Consider the following 21,702-nt stretch of genomic DNA (forward strand, 5'->3'; position numbering starts at 1 on the left):
CAATGGTCACCAACTACTTTCCAATCACATAACGTGTGTAAGGCTTCTTCAAGGGCGATTGTGTCTTTAGACTGGATAATGGTTCTGCATGCTTGCGGGTAAAGATTCATTGTCCTTCTGGCCGGTGCACAGTGGAACAGTGCTCTGTATTTTAGACAGCTGAACCCCTATTTCTTTTAACCTTCACTTGTCTGACTCCACTCCGTTGCGCTTTTCAATGGTTGCTGTGGATTGGTCGGAAACAGTTTGCAATACACCTCTAGCACTGAATGGTGGCCTGGTATTATTTAAGGAAGCAGAGCACTGCTGTAACCACCTCATACCAACCTCATGATCAAAGCTGTTATTGGACATGTTTACACAAGAGGAGGTTTATCAGTGTTGTCTTAATTTTCTAGAGGTTATTTCTTTGTTTTGAGGCATGGAGGTGCACAGCTGAGACTCGTGGAATCACTGAATTTCTCGTGTCCCTTGTCTCTTCTTTCAGGATGTCTTAGTTTATGTTCAGGTTCGGCTGTCTCTGACGGCACTTATGTTTTCCTGAATACTGGAACTCAATATTTCGGACTTCGTCTTTGCAGATTTACAGTGTTATCTTCCTCATTTTGAAACATTTCGTACAATCAAAGATTGTTTTCTGTTGGATGTAAAGAGATTTAAAATTACTTAAAGGGAAACATAACGGAATGTGCATACACAATTTTTAATTGATTGTATAAATATCTCTTGATTACCATTTCTGAAACTTATGAAGGCATATTTAACCATACACAGAAATTTACATAAAAGTTGCTTTGACTTTCACATCTTACTTATTTCAGCAAAGGTGTTCATGAGTAAGTTAGTAAAAAAAAAAGGGCGCTCGCATAGCACTCATACACAAGTTACAGCTTTAGGTAGATGCATATGGTAAAGGTTTTGTTAAAACAAGAACAGCTCTTTGAGTAAGAGATGTGAGATGGATCAGGAAGACTTGAGACAGCAGGGTGGACATCAGGATGTTGTGCCATAAATCAAATATTGCTGCTCGCAGAGATGCCTGGCTTCATCCACTGCACCCACAATATGCAGTAGAGCAGCAGTTTAATGATTGTAACTTACTTTGTGGTTTTACTTCTCTCAAATATTTGTCAGTATTATCTACTGGGGAGGGAGTTCCACGGATGGACTAGCAGATTGAGCTGGGCTGCTCTGTTGTTTAGTTGTCTCACCTCTAACTTTAGAGCTCGAGATAGCACACTAGCCTGGCGGCCTACTATTAGACAGCTGTGGTGCATCAGCGTAGCAAGAGCACAGATGGTGCGCCAAAGCCAAGCCTGTTATCACCCTTTCACCCCTGGACCATGCCAAGCACCCCAAACACTCTCTTAAAAACATCTCTTAAGTCAAACTGCTCTGTCCATATACCCTGCACCTCTGCTGCCCTCCATACAAGGTAGGGCCTGTTCTTAAATGTATTCACCTGCACCTCACATGCATAGACCTGCTTTCAACATTCCTTTTCCAGCACAAAACCTGCGAACAAGATTTTACAACCATGTAATTCCCATGACCTTTCATGGGTCTCTCATCCTACTCAAGCTTTTCAACATCACCTGTACAAACCACTGTGGCCACATTTAATGGAACAATACTGAGGTGCGCTCATTCTTTCCACAAGAGGGAGAATGCACCAGAACAGCACACACTGTTTATTATTTATTTTTATTTATTCAGCTTATAAAGAGCACTGTCACCTTGCAGGCATCCTGGTGCTAAGCAACTCAGAGTACAGGTGTGTCGGATACATGGCCAGGCGACTTAGGGCTAGATGTAGGTAATTCTAATTTAGCGATTCATAAATACCGAATTTTACCGATTCGGTATTTATGAATCGGTAAATTAGAAGGAGGCAGATGTAGGTAAATTTCATTTTACATTTACTGAATCTGTAAGATTCGGTATTTACCGATTCGGTAAATACCGAATCGGTATTGCCCATTGATTCCTATGGGCCTTGAAGCCCACAGGAATCAATGGGAAATACCGAATCGGTATTTACCGAATCGGTAAATACCGAATCCTGCAAGGGTGCAGGGGGTGTCACTTTGACACCCTCTAGCACCCCAAGTACAGGCTTGTGTGACATGTGGCACACATGCATGCCCTAAGGGCATGTCTGTGTGTCACATGGCATATTGTGTGGTAAAATACCGACTCTTAAGGGCCTGTGGCACTCTTTGAAGTGCTAGCTACATCTAGAATTACAGAATCGGTATATTTACCGATTCGGTAATTTACCGAATCGGTAATTTTACCGAATCGGTAAATATACTGATTCTGTAATTTTAAGCGCCCTCCATTGCAAAACCCAAATACCGGTCGGTAACGGCCGAATTCGGCCGTTACCGACCGGTATTAGGGCTCCTACATCTGGCCCTTAGTCTTGGGGAACAGCCAGGTTTTCAAACTTCTTCTAAAAGGGAGGAGCTCCCAAATTTGTCTGATCTCCCACGGGAGCTCGTTCCACAGTTTGGCCGCTGTCACACCAAAGGATCTACCCCCTGACCTGACTTTCCTAAACCTCGGTGCCTTCATCAGTCTCGCTGATGAGTAGCAGAGCCTTCTTGTAGGGATATACCAATCAAATTTTTTCCGCGTGAGCCCAGGACCCATCCCATGAAGGGCTTTAAAGACAAGGCAGAGAGATTTAAATTGAACTCTCTGTCTCAGAGGAAGCCGGTGCAGTTCTTCCAAGGCCGCAGATGTAGAGGACTTTCTAGGCAGCCCTAGGACTATCTTGACTGCTGCTGACTGGATCCTCTGTAGTCTGTCCAAAAGGAACTTCGGGGAGTCAAGCAATAGGGCATTACAGTAGTCTAACCTACTGAGAATCGGACACCTTACCACTAGCGCACGCGCCTGAGGAGGTAGCAAAGGGAAGATTTTCCGCAGGGATCTAATGATCACAAAACAGCAAGCTGTCATTTTTGTAACCTGAGCTTCCATAGTAAGTTTGTTGTCAAACATAATGCCCAGGTTACGGACCGATTTTACAGGCCGAACTGCGGTTGAATTACCAGAGGGCCAAAAATTGCAAGGAAGGACATGAGGAATCCTGCTCACTGAGCAGGAAATCACCTCAGTCTTCCCTGCATTAAATTGTAATGAGTTGTCCTTAAGCCAACGGGCTGTGTCCCGCAGACAGTTGTGAAACACATCCACTGACGTCAAGTCCTCTCCCTCAAAGGAGAGAATCAGCTGCGTGTCGTCAGCATAGTTTACGATGTCAATATTGTTTGCTTTGATGACCGCAATCAGGGGTTTCAAATAAATATTAAATAAAATAGGGCTAATTGCTGAACCCTGTGGCACACCATGCGACACGTTGGAGAAGGCAGATTGAAAAGGAGGGAGTGACACCACCTGCTGTCTGTCCTGTAGAAAAGACCGAAACCATCGTAAGGCACAGCCCCTCACCCAAACCTCGCTCAATCTTCTTAGCAGGATCTCATGGTTGACCGTATCAAAGGCGACAGACAGGTTGAGCAGGATCAGCACTGCTGCCTGACCCCTGTCTGCCCACCTCTGAAGGTCATCCATAACGGTCACCAAGGCCGTCTCGGTACCGTGGACTGGCTGAAATCCGAACTGCAACTCCTCCAGCAAGTTATGTTGCTCCAGGTGCCTAGAAAGAGTGTTACTGACCACACGTTCCACAATCTTGGCCGGGAACGGCAACAAGGAAATAGGCCTATAGTTCTTACAACACTCTGGAACAAGAGAAGACTTCTTCAGCAGAGGTGTCACCAGAGCTTGCTTCCATTGGGGAGGGACCACACCACTGGCTAAAGACTGATTACAGATCAAGCGGGGAGTTTCTTCCTCAAACTCCTTCCAAATCTTGTGTGATACTGGGTCCAGGGGAGAACCGGAGGAAATACCCCGTGCCACCCTACTGAAATCCTCCGCCGCCAGAAGCACAAACTCAGATAGATATTTAGCGGCCTGACAAGCGGTGCTAATATCCACACCTTCAGAGTCACTCACCACAGGGGCATCAACGCTCATAGCCTCAGAGACTACACTCCCTGCTGCCGGATGGCCACCCTCCAGATCATCAATGATCAATTGGATTTTCTCCTGGAAGAACCTGGCCAGGTTCTCACAGAGTTCTTGAGAGGGGGGTATCACATTCTTAGAATAGTTAGGGCTAGTAAGACTGTTCAGGATGTGAAAAATGTTTCTAGAGCTGTTAGAGGCATTGCAGATTAAGGAAGAGAAATAGCCAGCCTTAGACCTTCTGATCTCCTTCTTATAATCCATAATTTCGAGTTTCCACAGGAGCTTGTCCATCTCCTTGTAGCCTCGCCTCCATCTCCTCTCAGCCTGTTTGCACGCTAATTTCAGGTCTTTCAAAGTATCGTTAAACCACGGGACTCTGCCCCTACTTCTATGTTTTTTCAGGGGGGCACAAGAGTCCAAGGCCGCGGTGATCTCAGGCACAGAGAGGCATAATTCTCCTCAACTGGCTTGTCTAATGAGAAACAATCCCTGACCTTGAACACAATATCAGAACCCCTCATCCGTGTGAGAGCCTTCCAATCTCTACTGATATATTCTGTTGTGGAGTGAGATACCTGAGTATTAAGGGTATTAAAGTTAACGAAGAATTTAATCAGAAAGTGATCCGTCCATTCCATAGGCAGAATTTCGCCAATATGCAGAAGAGGGGTTTCTGAGAAAATGAAATCAAGAAGATGCCCAGCTTTATGAGTGGCCTTGGAGACCGGCTGCAAGAGGCCAAGACCTTCACACGAGTGAAGTACATTATAAAAGCAGAGTCAAGAGAGCCATTGAACCACAAATTAAAATCACCCAAAATTACAAATCTATGATGCGTGGCTGCCATAATAGTGAGGGTATCCAATAGTGATTGCTGCTGCTGAACACTAAAAGCCCCGGGGGTCTGTAACAGATAATCCCCGTCGAAATAAGACCAGAATCATTTTTAATGGTCATGCCGAATAGTTCCAGTCCAGTAACCACATCAATATCAATAGTCCCCGTCTTCAAGGTATCTTTATAATTTACCCCAACCCCACCTCCCCTCCCGTTCAGCCTGCACATAAGATAAAGATAAAGTGCCCTCTGCGACTGTCACACATGCCCGGCAAGTACACAGCCCCTACACAGCTTTTACAAAGGGCCAGATGCTTAGCACTGCTTTTCAAATACACACTAAATGCCATAGGCACAGCTCAACAATGTAAAATTAAAGTATTGCACAGTGTGAAATGCACCGCCAAATGATCCAAAGCGTGCTGCATGCCACCAAGGTTCTTTACTATCTCAACTGCGTCCTACAGCAGCAAAGTTTGTTGTCACCAAAGTGTTCTTCCTTTGAAAAAGGTGCTATGCATGTGGTATTTTTACAGCACAAACCTAACCTAAAAGCAGCTGAGCTCCCTATCGGTCCAAGGCAGGGACAGAGTCAACGAGTGATAGGTGAGACGGCGGGATAGTAGATTGTTACTGCATTTTGATCGAAGAGCCTGAAACTAGCACCGTGTGTGATAATTCCTCAGAAGCTTTCCCTCTATGACATGTAGAGCGGGTGCAGGCCCAGATCAGACAGAAATAAAACATTTATAGCTCAGTAATATTCAGAGATATAGTAGCAGAAAGTAGGATGCTGGTTTCCAATAACACAGCACTGAGCACTCCACCTCAGCCAATCTTTAACGATTGTTTGAAGAACAGAGCAACAGGAAGGTGTTTTAAATGCCGACCATCAACCTTTCACCAGCTGCACACGGGGACTGCATTGGCTAGATGAACGCTATGCTCCTGCAACCGTCCAAGTCATGCATACAGGCGCTACAACATGTTAGCCAAGTGTCCTGGAACCCCTGATTCCAATTCGCTCAATCTAACTACACACATTACAGTTAACTCTCCCCCCACCGTATCAAGAGCGTGTTTCCTGATTTGACACCAGAGTGTCCGTGCTGTAAACTGGCTGACGCTGGCTTCTGACATATGGTGTGGGAGTGCCCACCACTACAGGTGTCATGGCTCGAGGTTACAGCACCATAGAGTAACTCGCAGACCATACACTGTCAAGTACCCCTGAATCCTGCCTGCTAGGCGTTCACCCTAAAGCAAAGGGGGGCAAACACTTGCACAGGTTCAAAGACCTTGTATACATACTTTTCAAGTGACGAATAGCAATGTCTTGGAAAGCGGCCTCTGTGCCAGACACTAAGAGGTGGCTGCATACTCCCCTGCACTGAGCACGAGCAGAGGCCAACACACCACACATGCTTCTCACTAGAGGAGTGGGGAGAATGGGTGGGGGTGTGAGAAAGTAGGATCTGCTTTCATGGTTATCCCCACTTTTTGCTGGTGTCATACAGTTTTTTCTGACTAGTCTGACTGAGATCCTGCTAATCAGGACCCCAGTCACTGTGCTTCCTTCCTAAATTGGCTATGGTGAGCACCTTGGTACATTCCTAATTGGCTGCAGGTGTACCCTAGTAAGTCCCTAGTATATGGTACTAGATACCTAGGGCTAAGGAACTCCAGGGGACCCCCATGGGCTGCACCATGTGTTATGCCACCCATGAGGGACCCTCCAAACTCTGACTACAGGCCTGCCACTGCAGCCTGTGTGAGTTGGTGCATGTACAATTGTACCCAAGTATGATGTATATCCTCCTGTTCATGCGGTCTCTGTTCCCCTGTGGACAGTGGGGCCCGGGAGCCACGCCGGCAGATTGCATGGATTAGACATTATGTTGATCTATACTTAAGTGTTCCCGGCAGCCTCCTCCTTACATACTACGTCCTTATAATGTATTGTTTTATTGACGCACTGTCTGCTATTAGGATTGGCATGTTTCATAGTCCTCACCATCCTCCTTGCCCTGTGGTCACCCTTTACCTTAGCCCCCTCGCTGCCAGGCCTTTTGTCCCCGTGTGCCACTCCCTTTTTTGGTTAACATCACGATCTTCCCAGCTTTCACGAACAGGCAGATATTTGTCAGAAAACCAAAATGTTCTACAAGGTTTTGGCATTTTATTAGGAAATAAGCTATTTTCCTATTTTTTGTGCTTTCAACCGCCTTCCAGTTAGTGGTAGAAATGGGTGTAAAACCAATAATGGATCCCGGAAAGCAATAGATTTATGAAAAAAGACATAATTCTGAATTTAGCAAGGGGTCAATTGTGTAGATCCTTCAAGGTTTTCCTTTAAAAGTAACAGTTGAAATAAAAAATATTGAATTTGAGTTCAAAACAACAGTCATTTGTGCCTACATTTTCACCTGTAACTTCTTCTAACTATGCTAGATTTTTTAAAGCAATATACCGTTATGTTTTCAGGACCCTTCTGTTAGCGGGGATGTATCAGGCTTGAAGGTCCACCAAGAACCCGAGATACCCAGAGCCAATAACTGAGCTGCACCTTGCAATGGTCATTCATTGTGTACCAGGGAGACAGCAATTCATTTGGTAAAATATAAAGAGAGAAAAATAGGTATCAAGTAAACCTATGTATTTCTCATATTGGGAACAAGATAAGGAGTTTTGAAGCAGTGGTTATTTGCACATCTCTGAATGTGTGGGTAGCAATGCCAGCATGTGAATTAAGGGGCATTTTTCAAAATGTCTTTTTTACCAACTGTGTTATATTTTCGAAGGCAGAAATTCCTAGAAAAACAGCTGCTAATAACACTTGTTCTACTATTCTGGGTTCCCCTAAGTCTACCGATAAAAACGGTACCTCACTTGTGTGAGTAGGCCTAAAGCCTGTGACAGGAAATGGGTCAAAATGCAACATGGATATTTTTTGAAAACTAGACACCCAGGGGAATCCAGGATGGGGTGACTTGTGTGGCTATCACCAGGTTCTGTTACCCAGAATCCCTTGCAAACCTCAAACTTTGTAAAACAAAAAACATTTCCCTCACATTTCTGTGATGGAACGTTCTGGAATCTGTGGGGAGCCACAAACTTCCAACCTCCCAGCATTCCACCAAGTGTCTCGATAAAATTGTTACCCCACTTATGTGGGTAGGTTTAGAGCCCGCAACAGGAAATGGCCCAAAATAAAAGAAATGTGGTCACATAATCTTTTGCAAGGAAAACAGACCCTTCTTTCGCAACGTGCCTACCTGTGGATTTTAGACCCTAGTTCAGCCGGCACGAAGGGAAACAAGGCAACAGGAAATTGCCCAAAACATACTGTGGAGACTTCAAAATGATTGATCACAAAAAGATATGGTTTCGCGAGGGAGTCACCTGTGCTTTTGGTCACAGGTTTGGCAGCCATCTAGGGAAACCTACCAAACCCAGACATTTCTAAAAAAAAAAACACCTGGGAGAGTCCAGGGAGGTATGGCTTACGTAGATCTCCCAATGTTTTCTTACCAAGAATCCCCTACAAACCTCAAATTTTGCTAATCAAAATTATATTATCTTCACATTTCTGTTTGAGATCACCATGCCGGTACAAATTTCCTACTACCCAGAGTGCCCCTTAAAAAATAAAAATGATACCTCATTTGTTTGGGTATCCAATGCACAATCGCCTAAAAATTTTTTTTTTAAAATAGGGTGCTTAGAGCTTGCTGTGCTATTTCCTCAGTCTCTACGTTTTTGTCCTTTCCAAGTCGCAGACCCTTGGCCACCCAAACAAGTGAGGCATAATTTTTATTGGGAGACCAAGAGGAAAGCCGGGTGGTAGGAAATTTGTGCCAGCATGGTGTACCCACACAGAACTGTGAGAAAAATTTAATTGTTTAGCTAAATTTGAGATTTGCAGGGAATTCTGGGTAAAGCAACTTTGGGGAACCCATGCAAACCACACATCCTTGGACTCCCTGGGTGTCTAGTTTTCAGAAATGTCTGAGTTTGGTAGGTTTCCCTAAATAGCCACAGAGCCAGGGACCAAAAATGCAGATGCCCACATTGCAAAACAAGGTAATTTTGTGATAAATAATTTTGATGTCTTCACAATGTGTTTTGGGACACTCCCTGTCGCAGGCCCTTAGCCTTCCCACACAAGTGAGGTAGCAGTTTCATCAGGAGAGCTGGGAGAACTTTGGGTGGTAGGAAGTGTGTGAGGGCTTGGTAAAAAACTCCCTTCGCAAAAATAGGTTGTTTTGTGATAGATTGGTAGCACCTGCGTTTTTGGGCCCTGGCTTGCATGCCATCAATGGAAACCTACTAAACATAGACATTTCTGAAAACTAGACACCTGGTGGAGTCCAGGGATGTGTGGCATGCATGGATCTCCCAAAGTTGTCTTATCCAGAATCCCCTGCAAATCTCAAATTTAGCCAAAAGGTCACATTTTCCTCCCATTTCTGTGTGCCAAGTTTGTGAGATCACTGCCCGGCACACATTTCCCACCACCCAGCGTTCTCCTCAGTCTCCTGATAAAAATGATACCTCACTTGTGTGGGTGCCCAAAGCAGAGTCAGCCTAATAACTTATATAAAAAAACAGCCCTTTTGGACGGTCTTTGGACCCCCTCAGCTTTTAATTTTTATATGTTTTTAGGTTCTCTGTTTTGGGCACCGACACAATTGAGGTATCATTTTTATCAGGAAACTGAGGAGTACGCTGGGTGGTGTGAAATTTGTGCCGGCACGGTGATCCCACAACTTTTCCACACAGAAATGTGAGGAAAGTGTGACTTTTTATCTAAATTGACGTTTTGCAGGAGCTTCTGGGTAGCAAAACGCTGGAGGTTTCACGCAACCCACACCACCAGCCAAGCACCATCCATGCACACCACCAGCCAAGCGCCATCCATGCACACCACCAGCCAAGCACCATCCATGCACACCACCAGCCAAGCCAATCCATGCACACCACCAGCGGAGCCAATCCATGCACACCACCAGCCAAGCACCATCCATGCACACCACCAGCCAAGCACAATCCATGCACACCACCAGCCAAGGACCATCCTTGCACACCACCAGCCAAGCGCCAACCATGCACACCACCAGGCAAGCACCATCCATGCACACCACCAGCCAAGCACCATCCATGCACACGACCAACCAAGCACCATCCATGCACACCACCAACCAAGCACCATCCATGCACACCACCAACCAAGCACCATCCATGCACACCACCAGCCAAGCACCATCCATGCACACCACCAACCAAGCACCATCCATGCACACCAGCAGCCAAGCACCATCCATGCACACCACCAGCCAAGCACCATCCATGCACACCACCAGCCAAGCACCATCCATGCACACCACCAGCCAAGGACCATCCATGCACACCACCAACCAAGCACAATCCATGCACACCACCAGCCAAGGACCATCCATGCACACCACCAACCATGCGCCATCCATGCACACCAGCAGCCAAGGACCATCCATGCACACCACCAACCATGCGGCATCCATGCACACCAGCAGCCAAACACCATCAATATAAACCACCAGCAACACAACATCCACGCACATCGCCAGCCAAGCGACAGCCCACACATACCACAAGTAAAGCTGTAGTCCACACACACACCTCAAGACATGGTCCATCCATGCAGACCGATAGCCAAGCAACAATCCACGCACACTGCCAGCCAAGCATTAGTGCACACACACTGCCAGCTAAGCGCAAGCCCACACACACCACCAGCAAAATGCAGGTTCACACACAGTCAGCCAAACGCCAGAAAACACCGACCATCAGCTGCACTCCAGTTCACACACAGAAGCTAGTGTCTAGAGGTTTTCAGCAGATTAGCCTAAAAATATTGCTGATCTGCCCCCAGGAGTGTGGAGGGGGACAGAAGCAGCAAAGATTTGTTCACACAAAAAGGGGACCGGCCCAGCCTAAGCCTATAAACATTTCTCTGGTTCCTGGTGGGCTTTCTGCCCCCCAGGGAGCAGATCAGGGGCTATTGCCCCTTTGGGGGAGGGGGCATTAGCATCACACCTATCTTTTATTAAAATAAATCCTGGTGTCTAATAGGCTTCCTGCCCCCGGGGGCAAATCAAGGGCAATTACCCCCATCTGCCCCTGAAGGCGGGCAGAAAGACTATCCCATTTTTTGTTTGGAGGTGGGGGCATTGGCATACATATTAAAAACAAGAAATCCCTGGGGCCTAGTGGGCTTTCTGCCCCCATGGGGGCATAGCGGGGGCTAGTACCCTCAATTAAACCTGAGGAGGGACAGAAAGACTTCCATTTTTATAATTGTGGGTGGGGGCATGGCTTTGCCCATTTTGGGTAGCCCCCATCTCTCTTTTCTAATAAAAATGAAATCCCTGGTGTCTAGTGGGCTTCCCCCGGGGGGCAGAGATCAGGGGTAATAACCCCCATCTGCCCCAGGGAGGGACAGAAAGACTGTCCCTTTAGTTTTGGGGTGTACAGACATTAGCATGCCCATTCTGGGAAGCCCCCACTCCTCTTTCAGAGAGGGAAAAAAAACCTTGGCGTCTAGTGGGCTTTCTGCCCTCCTGGGGGGGCTGATCGGGGGTAATAATCCCTGTTAGATTTGGCTGTCTCTGGTTGGCAGAGGTAGTTACTTCAGTCCAAGCAGGGACCCACCTCCTCTAGTTAGGGTAGAAGGTTACCCCCTTAGTAGTGTTACCGAGCGGTTAGACTTATCTTCGAGGAAAGGCATGACGCATTTATGACCATGTACAGTAATATCTTGACACTCTACAAATGGACACCACACCAGTTGTATATGAAAATATAGTGTTCTTTATAAAATCTTTATCCTCAGGCCAATAACTGTAAAAAAGAATCTACAATAAGTTAGCAGAAAAAGATGATTGTAAGTGCGTTGCAACAAGACTCAGTTCAGTTCGGTTTCGAGTGGCTGGGGCGACTCGGATACTCACAGTCGACATGGAGTCGATGTGGAATCATCTGGTACGATGTGTTCGATAGTACGAGTCGGTTCTGGGGAACCGCGATGAGAAGCTGCTGGACTGTAGACGTTGGTACGAGGCGTACTTGATGTTCGGCTCGAGGCGTACGAGCCACACTGAAATACTGCTGGGCTGTAGATGTCGGTAGGTGGCGTACGAGCCACGCTGAAATACTGCTGGGCTGTAGATGTGCAATGCGATGCGTACAGGAGGTACGGTTCATAGGGTGTGAGCCGCGACGAAGTCAGCAAAGCTCGCAGATGTGTTGCAATGCGTACAGGAGGTACGGTTTGTAGGGTGTGAGCCGCGACAAAGTCAGCAGGGCTCGTCAGTTGTGTTGCAATGCATACAGGAGGTACGGTTCGTAGAGTGTGAACCGCAACGCAGTCAGCAGGGCTCGTCAGATGCGATGCAATACGTACAGGGGGTACGGTTCGTAGGGTGAGAGCCGCGACGAAGTCAGCAGGGCTCGTCAGATGCGATGCAATGCGTACAGGAGTTACGGTTCATAGGGTGTGAGCCGCGACGAAGTCAGCAGAGCTCGCAGATGCGTTGCAATGTGTACAGGAGGTACGGTTTGTAGGGTGTGAGCCGCGACGAAGTCAGCAGGGCTCGTCAGTTGCGTTGCAATGCATACAGGGGGTACGGTTCGTAGAGTGTGAGCCGCAACGCAGTCATCAGGGCTCGTCAGATGTGATGCAATGCGTACAGGGGGTACGGTTCGTAGGGTGTGAGCCGCGACGAAGTCAGCAGGGCTCGTCAGATGCGTTGCAATGCGTGCAGGAGGTACGGTTCGTAGGGTGTGAGCCGTGACAAAGTCAGCAGGGCTTGTCAGATGCGATACAATGCATACAGGAGGTACGGTTCGTAGGGTGTGAGCCACGACAATGTCAGCAGGGCTCAACAGATAAGATGCGATGAGTACAGGAGGTACGGTTCGTAGGGTGTGAGCCGTGACGAATTCAGCAGGGTTCTTCTTAGTCCAAATCAATCTAATCTACAGCCAAAAAGGCCCCTATATGTAGGGCAATAGGGGTCTTTTGAAGTTGTTTGATCCGGCAGGGGGTTCCCCGGTACCTAGGTCCTTGTTGTGGGTGTTTCCTGCCAGATGACACCTCTTTCCTTTGAAAAAGGGAGGCAGGGTCGCCAGACGCTCAGCGGGAAGTGGGGCCGGCACTGTGGAAGGCAGGATGCTCAACAGAAACGACGCCACCCCTCCCATCTAAATGCAGCCAGCTAACACCAGGCTCTGGAGACGGCCCAGACCCTGTCACATTTCCCAGACATCTGACTACACATCTTCGGCAGCACACAGCAAGGTTTGGGTAAGAAAATAGTCACTTTCTAAAAGTGCTATTTCCAAGCTCCGAGTCTAAAAATCATTCCCCTAAAAGAATGCATTACGAACTCCTGAGTTCAGGGAAACTCGTCTGGGATCTCTACCAGTTTCACTGGGTCAGATACGAATATAAGATGTCATATTTATCAGAAGGAGCACTTGCACTGTGGCACTGATCAGCAGTTGCACAGTGCTCAGAGCATCTTGTCCAGCACAAAAATAGGTCATACACGTAGGAGTCATAATGAAAATGGGAAGGGAGACCCACGCCAAGGATGGCAGGTCTAACAATCCCCATCTACCTCCCAGAGGGACAAGCAGACTGTCACTGTTGCGTTTGGGGTATGGGCATAGACATGCCCATTGTGGGCAGCCTTCACCTCTCTATTATTAGAAAAAAGACAATAATCCCCGGAGCCTAGTTAGCTTTCTGTGACAGTTGGGGGCATTATAATGCTCATTTTTGGAAGTCCGCACCCCTAAGTAAAAAATAAAAAGATTCCTTGGTGTATAGTGTGCCTTCCGCCCCACCTCCCCGGGGGGAGGGGGCAGAAAGACTGAATATGGCCAAATTATTATGGGGGAGCAAAGGCCCTTGACGAAGGAGCCAATCCCCCCTCTCTGGTGTCTAGTGGTGGATCCCTGCTAGGGGATCGCCCTCTTGCGGTGCCAAGAGCATATAGGCAGTGAAAATGAAATGAACCGATCAGCTAATTTCACTTTCACTATAAGGAAGTCAGCACGCCATGCATGCCGATTGTCAGTATACTGGAAAAAAGTGCCTTGGGCAGCTGGATTTCAAAATAGTGGGCCTTGGACGTAATGGTTCAATTCATGGCACCGGAGCACCACAACCTTGGACGTAACCGTTATGTCCAAGGCTTGGAAGGGGTTAGTAGATCTAGCTCTGACACTGATGTAACTGGAAATGCTTCTCAACCATGATGTGCTCTACATCTGCCACATATATTATGTAATTGATGGTCCCTGCAACCAATATTGGTCAAAGAGTTTTCTCTTGTTGACGTTTGACAAGAATAAAACATGCAATCAAATATTTATGAGATAATAAGATGCAAACATACCTCCATCTTGCACATCCTGGGACAAGACTGCTGGAAAGAGATCGATAGGAAATGCGAAAGGTTTGGAGGTGAGCAAAACACTGAAACATTACCTGAAAGAACAAATTAAAAAATAATTGTAAGGAGGAGATAGATGGATATTAGAAATTAGGGACAAGCAAGAGAAGGAAATAAACTCACTTGCCCTGTGATTTTTTATAGAGCAAAAAAAAGTTAAAGTTAGCAAAGTACTGAAAAAAACACAATTTAGAACCTATAGAAACTGAAAACAGAAAAGCCTATGCATCTTGTTTTCAATGCCTATGATCAGAGAAGAGGACTTGCTGTACGCATGGGAGGATTAACTAAGAGATCTAGTGTGCCATGACGGTGCACCAGGTGCAGTTTTCTGTAGTCATGAATTCCAATGGTCTCTGGGAAGTGTAGTCCTTTTATAACTGTGTTTAATGTGGATGCTGATAAAGCAAGGGAGGAAATGCATACTAGTTGAGCTTTTCTGAATATTTACACTTAGGGAAATCTCAATTCTGAGCAAGCATACAACATATAATGTGAAGTGCGCACTTTGATGAGAACAAACAGATGGCAGGCAAGAAAAGAAGTGGAGAAGGGCAAAAGGGAAAGGGAGAGAAAGAAGCACATTGGTCGTGGCACTCTTCCTGATAGCCATAGAGCCCCTCACATTCACCATATGCTGCACAAAAGACATTTGGGAAACTGAAATCATAGCCGGCGACCTGAAAACTAAGCTGTATGCGGACATCATACTCCTCACTTTACCCTCTCCAAAACGTTCGCTGTCAGCACCGACGTTCACCATATCAGACTTTACAGTATTTTCCAGGTACAGAAGGAAATGGACCAAAAGTGAAGTCTGGCCCTTGATGGTCTATACCACGAGGGAAGCCCTCCGTGCACATCCATTTCGGTAAATCGACACAAAGATGAAATATTATAAGTATTGATTTCCAATGATGATCAAAGACAATATGACTGCACTGACTGATCAAATGCACAGGGATTTCACTAAATTGATCAAATGGCAATCGTCGCTGTGGGGACGAGTCTAAACTGGGAACATGGTGGTAGTCCAAGGTTTAACTACATTTGCAGCATGCTTAATATACTGGTATTTTCATCAGAACTATGCCTAATAGACACGGCCCTTATAACATACTTCCGGCAAGGTGAGACACGCGGACTGGCCATGTCGAAACTCCAAGCCGCTACTTCAGGCGGACTGAGACTTCCAAAGATGGAAATATATCATATGGCACATTAGCTCTCACATCAAGCATATCATTCTGCCACAGATCTGGAACGCATCAATTGGGTACTCCTGAAACAACAACTGTGGGTGGTCACTGGGACTGCAGGTGGTATATCTGCATCATCCCTCACAGATACCTCAAACAGAACTGCTTTGTGGGCCTAGCGCTGCAGAAGCGATGAAGAAGGAAATCTTTGCCACCATGTACTCTGCCTTTGCTAGGGGGTGCTGGTTTGTTTCCTTCTTTCCCTGTTTCTCTCACAGATCGAGATCATAGACCCAGAAGGTCACTACGTAATATTAACAGGTAAACCGGATGGCAAAGATATAGCCTGTGTGAATATTAATGCCTCCAATGTGGGCCAAACTATCATTCCTATTCTCCCTAATTTTCTGTTCACCCGAATACATCATTACCTTGTGTTACTTGGAGATTTTAACTGCATGGCTGGTGTACCTTTAGATAGATCACACCCCCACTGCTCACATCCCCACTACATAAAACTGCCCACGCATTTCGATGTTGGATTAACGATTGAGGATTTGTTGATACCTGGAGAACCTTAACTTCGGAGGGCGGCTTTGATTCTTATTACTCGGGTACGCACAAGCTATCGGTGCACTTAAATGATTTCTTATGCTCGGCTAGCGTACATGCAAGAGCTAGAAGGGTTGAATATCTGGTGAAAAATACTGCGACCACCACCCGTTATTACTGATTCTGGCCTGGGCGCTGTCCAGACCCCGCACTGCGACATGGAAGCTCAATACTGCGAAGCTCATGACCTAGTCTACAGATCTACCCTAGGGAACGTGATCAGTTATTACTTTATGGAAAATACGGGTACGACTTCCTCCCCACTCGCGGAGTGGGAGGCATTCAAGCTAGCGGTACGTGGTCACAGCATCTCAGCAGTAGTAGGGACTCGGCCCCAGCTTCATACTGAGATCAAACACTTGGAGCACCTCTTAATAAAACCGGATCTACCGACAGAGGGAGAACAGGTGCTGCATGACAGACTGAGAGCAGAAAGCGAAAAACTCCTAAAACTAGTGGAGAGACTCACGGCATACGAATAGTGAGCATATATAAAACTAGGGCACACATAGAATGTTATAAATCCAGCAGATTACTAGTGTGGCTGCTCAATCCTGATAGACAGTGTCCCCAAATACTGCAGATACACAACAAAGGGAGGGTGACCAGCGTTACAGGTATGACGAGATTAATACAGTCTTTGCTGTCTATTATTCTAACATCTATGGGTGTTCTGATGTTGCCCCACACAGCCCATGCAGGATTATGTTCCATCGGAAGTACGAAGCAAATGACACAGGTAGTGGGCGCATCCCTAGGAGGTGACAACACAATCCAGGAGGTGAGGGGGCGAGTAAAGCCCTGGGCAAGGTACCAGGCTCAGATGGCTTGACCCTGGAATTTTATGCATCTTGTGCAAACTTGCTTCCCCCAATCTTGACTGCACTGTATAATGCAGCAAGAACAGTGGGGGCACTACCACCAATGAAGGGAAAGTCCCTGTTTGTTCCACTCCACAAAAAGGGTAGAGTGATAAGATACCATCCTATAGACTGCTCTCCATATTAACCCCTTCCATGCTCATGACGGAACGGTTCCGTCATCAGCGTCGGTGCTCCGGTGCTGATGACGGAACATTTCCGTCATGAGTCAATGTGATTTATGACCCTTCAGCACTGCAGCGAAATTCGCGCAGCACTGAAGGGGTTAAATGTAGATTATAAACTACTTTGTAAATTGTTGATGACTGGGCAACCATACAGGTGATCTTATTCACACGGATCAAATGGGTTTTATACCTAAACGCAGTTTGATCCCTAACATTCGCCTAATGCTCCATACCCCATTAGTGGACTATCCTAGAGCACTAGTGATCAACACTGACACAGAGACAGCATGTGACTATCGGCGCTGAGACTTTCTTGATGCTACTCTGGCCAGCATGGGACTGGGGAATGGCTTCCTCACCTGGACACGTCTGCTATATTTGCCCCTGATGTCTCCAGTCCGAAATGGGGTGTGATATCAGCACCCTGTAGGGTAGAGGCCGTTGCCACACAGGGTTGCCCACTGTCGCCAGTGCCGTTTGCCTTGGCTGTTGAGCCCCAGGCCCTGACACTCTGCACCATCCATCATTATCGAGGAATAGTGATTGACGACCACCCTATCTATATCCCCCTATATGGAGAGGATCTATAAGTGTACAGGCGTGGGGAACACGCAAATGTGGATCACGCATTTAGAGCTTTGGATGATTTTAGCCAGACGTCGAGAGTCCAGGTGAATTGGGATAAGTCAAATGCATTCCCGATACATGCTCTGACACCAGCTACTATTCTGCCAGAAATGAGGGAGGATCTCTGCTCGGAACCAGTCACATTATGCTTCCTGGGCATTCATATTTACTACAACCTGGCTGATCTTGAGCAATCTTCAACTGGCACTGATTTTTGCAGACATCCATAAATTTCTGGCTAATACTTCCTCTATCAGTCGCAGGCAGGATGATACTGTCAAGGTGGTTTTCCTTCCCAGTCTCTTTCATTACTTTGCAGCTCGCCCAAATTGGCTCACAAAATCCATCTTTTGGGAGATTAACAGCCTATTGATATACCTCATATAAGGCACAGGACGTCATAGACTGGCATTAATCAAACTACGGCTCCCCACTGATGGAGGTGGGTTAGCGGTCCCTGACTTGGAGCTTTATTGCCTGGCGGCGCACCTGAAATGGGCAGCTTACTGAAGACATTGTTGATGGGGGAGGAGGGGGGCGTAATAGTGGCTGGCGTACACTTTCTCTCCACCAGTACCATGCTATAGGCCAGATTGATTAGTCATAATGCTCAAACAGGCGTTAAATATTCTGGTCTCTCGCTGGATACCCTGCAATTTCAATGGGCCTGGGTCTTGCAGAGAACACAAATGAGGGTTCCGTATGTGAAGTGCCTCACACTGTCGACATTACTACAACTCTTGCATGAGGGATATTGGTCTCGGTTGCTGGAGAGAAAGGGTAGGAAAATGCTATGGAACTAGTAACAGGTGGAGAACTAAGGAACTTTGTGGAACTCGCAAACAAATATACTCTACCCTCCCACCAGTATTTACTGTATGGGGCAGTGGCAGCAAACATGTGGAGGGCATTGCGGAGGACAGGTAAGTACCCCCGAAACAGAGGGGAGAAACCATGTGGAAGTAACGCCAATCCACAAGGTGGGGGTGGGGGGATAGAGTTCTGAGAAGGTCCTGAAGAGCCAGTTGTTACACAGCTGTAGAAGGCCCAGCGGGTCCTTGCATCTATAACACTATTCAAACCAGCACATAAGAAATTCCATAACAGAACACAACATGACCAATGTCCGTACACTGCTATATTACATCAAATAACAATAAACAGTAAAGGCATCCTATCTGCAGAGGCTACACATCTTCTCCCTTTTTTAACACCACACACACACACACGGTGAACACCATAAATAGCGATTCCAAAATATAGACTGCCCAAAATTTCGAATAAAAAATATAGACTGCCTAGAATATCAAATTACCACAATATATTTAGGGTATGAAATATCGAATTCCATAATATCGAATAAAAAATATCGATTTCCATAATATCGAATTTTTTTAGTGTTATGCATGGTAGTATATGTATTAAAATTATGTATTAATTTTGTAATGTATGTTTAATTTTGTTATAGTTAATTTTTGCGTAATTTAATTCCGTCGCCGGTTGTGGGTTTATAGGGGAATAGGTTGGGAAGTGATTTAATTATAGTAAATTAAATATCAATTTTTATTTATATGTATTGATAATTAATTGATAATTAATTAATAATTGGTAATTCATTTTTATTAATTGGTAATTATTTTTTTAATTCGTAATTAATTTTTTTAATTGGTAAGTCATTTTTATTTATTGGTAAATATATTTTATTAATTGATTAATTGATAAATATGTTAATTTTATTAATTTTTGGGAGCGGGTTGTGGGTTTATAGGGGAATATGGTGGGAAGTCATTTAATTGTAATAAAGTTAATATTTATTTGTATTTATATGTATTGATATTTAATTGATAATTAATTATTAATTGGTAATTAATTTTTAATAATTTGTAAATAATGTTTGTAATCGGTAATACATTTTTATTATTTGGTAATTATTTTTAATACATTTTTTGTTGGTATTGATAATTAATTACATTTTATTTTAATATGGAATCATTACTTTCCCTACTGTTGCACTCTCTGGAGTGGGAATAGTAATTTTCATCCCTACGCTATCCAACGCTTTCCCTACTGTTGCACTCACTAGAGTAGGAATAATACATTTTACCCTCCCGCTATCCAACGCTTTCCCTACTGTTGCACTCTCTGGAGTGGGAATAGTAATTTTTACCCCTATACTATTCAACGCTTACCCTACTGTTGCACTCTCTGAAGTGGGAATAGTAATTTGTAACCCCCCCGCTATCCAACGCTTTCCTTACTGTTGCACTCTCTGGAGTGGAAATAGTAATTTTCACCCCTACACTATCCACCGCTTTCCCTACTGTTGCACTCACTGGAGTGGGAATAGTAATTTTTACCCTTCCGCTATCCAGTGCTTTCCCTACTGTTGCACTCTCTGGAGTGGGAATAGTAATTTGTACCCCCCCCCCCGCTATCCAACGCTTTCCCTACTGTTGCACTCTCTGGAGTGGGAATAGGAATTTGTACCCCTACGGTATCCAACGCTTTCCCTACTGTTGCACTCTCTGGAGTGGGAATAGGAATTTGTACCCCTACGCTATCCAACGCTTTCCCTACTGTTGCACTCACTGGAGTGGGAATAGTAATTTTTCCCTCTCACTATCCAACAAATTCTCTAATTTGTTTTCTCCTTCTCATGAGTTTAAAAGGTGCTTTACCATAGATCGAAAGAGGGACACAACGAGGACACCTCTTGTCTCCCCGTCATGAGTTTAAATGGTGCTTTACCAGTGATCAAATGAGGGATACAACGAGGACACCTCTTTTCTCCCCGTCATGAGTTTAAAAGGTGCTTTACCAGTGATCGAATGAGATGTAGATCTATAAACCCACACTAAATCGCTGGTTGTTACTTCACAGTCAACTCTGGATGTCACCGCGCTCCGGATACACTCCACTAGAAACCTGTTGAATCTCTCCACTTTTAGTTGGCCTGAGTGTGGTACAATGGCGTGCGGAAATGTTTCACTCCACATTTGCCTAAAATCTCTGCCATGGTGGAAGAAGTCAATTGAACTCCATTGTCAGTGAGCAGCTCCTCGAGAGTCCCTTCTCTAGCAAACACTTCACAACCAAAAGGAATCACAGAGTTTGTGTTGGGTTTGGCTATACCACGTACTTCCACCCGCCTGGAAAGGTGATCCATCATGACAATAAAGTGTCTCATATTGGAAGGTAATACATGAAAAGGGTCGGAAAAAAATCAACCACAACTCTCTGCCGCACCTTACCAGGACATGAAACAGGAACAGCAGTGTACACAGAGGTCACCAATGTTTATCACTCAAACAGCATGGTGCACAATTTCTTACTAATCCTTCTACATCCACATCCACTTCAGGCCACCAGAAATAATTTCTTATTCTACGGTTAGTGGCGCTCAGACCCAGATGGCCTACATGAGCTGTCTCCGAAATCTTTTGGTGGAAACCACCTTGTGGAATTAACTTATCACCTCTTACTAACAATCCTTCTTCCAAAGATACCTCATCCGCCACCTTGCAATAAGATTGCAAAGAAGTCTCCAAAGTTTATTCTCTTGCCCCCCCAAATTTCCCAAAATTCATGACCTTGATCAATACAGTACCCTCCCTCAAACGATCACACAATACCATTATATTGGAACAAATGTCCAAAACGTCAACTTAGGCAATGACACATGCCTCAATTTCTTCCTGTACATCCACCTAACACAAATCTAATGGTAACCAAGACAGAAAGTCCATTCTAATGTTCTTTTTCCTGTAATATGAAGCACACTAAAACTCCAATAATTTGATAGATAATTTGGCTGAGGATCTTAATTTGGATTCTA

General features: G+C 45.5%; 1 protein-coding gene and 1 long non-coding RNA gene across 2 annotated transcripts in view; one reads left to right on the forward strand and one right to left on the reverse strand.

Moving 5' to 3' along the window:
• LOC144806148 (uncharacterized) overlaps positions 1-21,702 on the forward strand; it is a 1,180,470-nt gene that overhangs the window by 397,275 nt on the left and 761,493 nt on the right. The window lies entirely within an intron of this gene.
• The window catches only part of LOC144806133 (uncharacterized), a 169,164-nt gene that overhangs the window by 88,900 nt on the left and 58,562 nt on the right, over positions 1-21,702 (reverse strand).

This window comes from Lissotriton helveticus (genome assembly GCF_964261635.1).
Source record: "Lissotriton helveticus chromosome 1_1 unlocalized genomic scaffold, aLisHel1.1 SUPER_1_unloc_5, whole genome shotgun sequence".
In the NCBI taxonomy this organism is placed as follows: Eukaryota; Metazoa; Chordata; class Amphibia; order Caudata; family Salamandridae; genus Lissotriton; species Lissotriton helveticus.